This window comes from Petaurus breviceps, unplaced genomic scaffold (assembly GCF_028583685.1).
Source record: "Petaurus breviceps papuanus isolate PSGF00001 unplaced genomic scaffold, PetGlider_PUasm1.0 90491, whole genome shotgun sequence".
NCBI lineage: Eukaryota > Metazoa > Chordata > Mammalia > Diprotodontia > Petauridae > Petaurus > Petaurus breviceps.
In genome coordinates, this window is record NW_027187263.1 from 2,968,310 (window position 1) to 2,972,679 (window position 4,370).

Below are 4,370 nucleotides of genomic sequence, written 5' to 3' on the forward strand. Positions count from 1 at the left end.
TTGCACTTCCAGCCTGTACTCTTTTTCATTAGTGGATTCTTTCCAAGGCAGGAAATCAATGAGAGAGAAAATTTATAGCCAGACTAAGTTAAAGAATGCTGTTCTGGGAACAGAACTTTTTTTTTCTTCTGCTTTTAAATATCCCCATTTGTCTTCACATTTTCTTTTCCAAACCCCTCCCCATCCTATTCCATGTGGCTGGGCTCTTGGTTCTCTAACACTTATGAGAACAGAAGGCTTTCTCCAAAACAGTCACAGAGCTGTTCTGTGTAAGTGAGTGCCAATCTGAACTCTCCCCTTGCAGACCAAACCCAGCACCTCCAGGATACGATCTGTCTCCACTCTGATAGGAAGACAAAGATCCAAATGTACTTCTCCCTTGCTCCCCAACTTCTAGTACTGTGTGATGGCTTCCTATGTAAAGTGATGCCTCAGAAAATTTTTTATAAAGTCTTCTGTTGTGACTATTGCTTTCAGAAATGGAGCCAGATGAAAGGGAAGCAGCTTGTTTTCCTCAGCTCTTCACTTGGGGTCTGCTTCCTATGTTGTATATCATGTAAGTTATTCTCCCTCCCACTTCTAATTTTTCCATGAATTTGCATAATAAGTAAGGTGAGGTTTGTTATAAGCAAATTAAGCTTACAAGAAATAGTTTGCATAGTTATTATGGAAAAAAAGAGAAAGGAAGAAATAGTTTCCTCTTTATTCCTCGGTTTTTGGATTCAAAGGTACACGAACAGAGCCTGCTGCTTTCCATACCCTTTTCAGTGTGGGGTTGAAAATGTCCCTGAGGGATCAACAATACTTTTCATTATATTCTGTCAACTTCAAAACAGTCTTTGGATTTACTCCTACGGCTATGTTTGCAAAGTTTTCTGGTCTTCCTGGTTCTAGGTCAACATGAAATAATCTGCCTAATAAGTCTAACTCACAGGGAAACATTCTCTTGCCGCTGGGCCTCCTCCTGCTCCTGCTGTTGATCCCCAGGATTCTACATCTGTTACTTTGCTTGCTTGCAGCTGGGCTTCTAGGGGTCCAAATGGGGTCTTAGGTGCCCATTCTACTGTAGGTCCCCTGATTTCTTTCTGTAAGACAAATACCCATGGATCTTATTATCTCCTATCCTCTATGTTTGCCCAGCACCCTGTGGGACCATATTGAAGTCTATAACATACTTTTAGTTCTGGGACACTGGAAGTGTATTAACTATTTGGTCATGCTAGGGCATCAATACATACAAAGAAGTGTTTCCCTAACCTATTTTTCTATAGAACATTTTATAGAATGCACAAATGATGGGATGGGGGAAAGAGTTTGCTAAAACTCCTGGACAAAAGGAAATTTAGGAGCCGAATAGTTTAAGACATTTTCAACCTCCAATTAAATTGCTGCATTTAGCATTTTATGCATATTTACCTTAATGCTTTTGAGGAAAGTATATTAGGTAACACTGTTTTCTCATGAAACCCTTATCTACATTACATGAAAACCAGGAAAATATTTGAGTGCTCATTTTGGAAATGCTAGCATAAAGTATAATGTACAGACATGTTTGAGTCTAGGCAAAATGTTCCCATAATTTACTCCCCCTTTGTGGTAACCCTCCTTTTGATGCCCTCCTTTCTTGGCAGTCCACATGCTACCAAGCCTGACTCAAGGGTGGGGCTCACTGAGAGAAACAACCAAGTATCCTTCATGGTGACGTCAGGCTCTTGGTTAGGAATAATGATAATGGCTGAGACTTCTCAAAGTATTATGACCCAGGACTGCAACCAATTGACTGAAAGTTGTTCAGGGCAGGCTCAAAGGTACCTGTTTGAAATCTTGTGTATTGCCAGAATAGCTGATCCAGAGTATAAAAGTGGTCAAAGGAAAAGTACCTGAAATACAGGTGTGTTCAGATTTTCGGTCATTTTTTCAGTCACGTCTAATTCTTTGTAAATCCATTTGGGGTTTTCTTGGCAAAGATACTGATGTGGTTTCCAACTTCCTTCTCTAGCTCTTTTTACAGATGAGGAAACTGAGGCAAACAATGACTTGTCCCAGGTGTGTAACTTAAAGGAAATTATAAAGAAGAGGTTCTTTGCTGACAGTCATGAGTAAAGAAGAGGCAGAGGAAGTAGGTATTAAGTTGTCATGAAGAAGACTTGAGCTGGTGTACTATAGGAGGAAAAAATCAGCTTAATCCCATCTTCTATGCCTATAATTGTGGACTGAAGAAGAAGACTGAAGAGGGTTGAAAGACAGTATCTAATCAAATCCATGGAAACATAAGGACTAAACCGCAAGAATCTTTGCAACTTGTGAAACTGTCATATTTTCACCTGCTACGGTGCCCCTGCTCCTGTAGGCTTTGTAGCCTATTATAATATATGCCCCTTTTGAAACATATAGGAGCTTGGCATGATGTTAGTGAAGTGTGAAAGTTTAGGGTACTATGGAATATATTATAATTAGGGAAAAGTGGCAGAAATGCATTAGAAGATCTAGGATTGGCAGATTCAAAAGTAAGATGGCATGGATACGTAAGATATTAGAGGAGGTTCTGGAGAACCCCATAGTCCCAGTCTCTTGGACTGGTCCAATCTCTGGCTGTGTGGTACCAGAGACACTGACTATCAAGAAAACATCCAGAAAAAGGTAACTGGGATAGGGAAAGGATTTTTAAACCATATCACATAAGAATCAGTTGAAGGAAGTGAGAAGGTTTAGAGAAAGAAGATACACAGAGAATATGATTGATGTTCTGATGATCTGCTTGAAAGTTGTACGAAAGAGGATTTGTTTGACTTGGTCCCACATGGCAGAGGTAAGATGAATGAATAGAAGATTTTTGGAGACAAATTTTAGTTTACTATAAGGAAGAACTTTCTAATGATAAGTATTCAGAAATAGAATGGGCTAACTTGGGAGTTAATGAGCTCTAAATCATTGAAGGTCTTCAAGGAGAGTGTGGATGGCCACTTGTTGGTGATGTTGTTAAATGGAGTTTATGGTTCAGAGAGACCTTGGATTAGATGAGTTTTAAGGCCTTGTTTAACTCTGAGAATTGTACCTGAATATTGAAACTTAATGAATAAAGGATGATGTCATATGATTAAACTCCAAGACAGTAGCTAGCTAGAATTTATACAGCACTTTTAAGGTCTGCAAAATACGTTGCAAATATTATTTCATTTTGTCCTCGTAACAACCCTGGGAAGGAGGTGCTATTCTTAATCTCCATTTGACAGATGAGATTGCTAGATTCAAATTGGTAAAGACTATGAAGGGAATTTTCCCTTTGCTTCCCTTTTCATGATCTTCTTGTACATATTTAAAACCTATCTTTGGGCCAGGTGTGGTGGTAAAAATCTTCAATTCCTACTGCTGGGAAATGGAAGATGGTATATTACTTGTTCTAAGAAGTCCTAAGCTGCAGTAGAGTAAAAGCTGATTGGGTTTCTACACTGTCTGGCACCAGTATGGTGAGCTCTTGGGAATGTGGGTATGGGTACCCAGCTACTTAAGGAGAAGTGAATTAACCCAGGTTGGAAATGGAGCAGATCAAAATCCCTGTGCTAATCAACAGTGGGGTTGAGTTTGGAGTGGCAGCTGTGCTTCCAACTTGATTGAGATCAGGAGACCCAGTCTTAAAAAAAACAAAAACAAAAACACAACCTAATCAAATCAAAGCTAAAAACCATTCTGGGGTTTATTCCTAAAGCTTCTGATTACAATTTTTTTTGATGGTCCTGGTTCTATGTCTCCATGAAATATCCTATCCAACAACTACCTCACAGTAAACCTCAGGGGTCTATTTTCCCCTGAAAATATACCTGGATTTCAGGCACTCTTTGCTTCTGGACATTTTGTACTCTGTTCTGGCTAACCTAATGATGGACTCTTCACAAAACCTCAGGAAATATAAAATGTTAAGAATCATATGAAAAGATGTTAAAATTCCTTAAAAATCAGAGAAACGGAAATCAAGACAGCTTTAAGATATTGATCCACTAAAATTGTGAAAATAGCCCCTAATTATAAAATATATTGTTTGCATAGTTGTGGGGAAATAATACTCTATATTACATTGCTGGTGAAATTGTAGACATTTTGGATAGCATTATGGCAACATACAATAGAAAGACTGAATCAAGAAAGGAAGCTAGAACAAAAGCATTTCTGTTTGTCATTTGTTAATCCACTTGGTTCTACTTAATTAAAAGCTAGGATTTTGCATAAAATATTATCCTTTATTTTGATGTTTGTTTGATTATTCATTTTAATGGCTATTAATTACATATACATATATCTATATATGTATACTTATATGTATATGTAGACACATATATAGACATATATATGTATCTCTATATGTGTATGTAGAT

General features: G+C 37.9%; 1 long non-coding RNA gene across 1 annotated transcript; it reads left to right on the plus strand.

The window, feature by feature from the left end:
* The first annotated feature begins 235 nt into the window (after window positions 1–235).
* LOC138141788 (uncharacterized) lies at window positions 236–3,102 on the plus strand. Its single transcript, XR_011163261.1, has 2 exons — window positions 236–556; window positions 2,000–3,102. It is a non-coding gene; the product is annotated as an uncharacterized lncRNA (long non-coding RNA).
* Window positions 3,103–4,370: the final 1,268 nt, after the last annotated feature.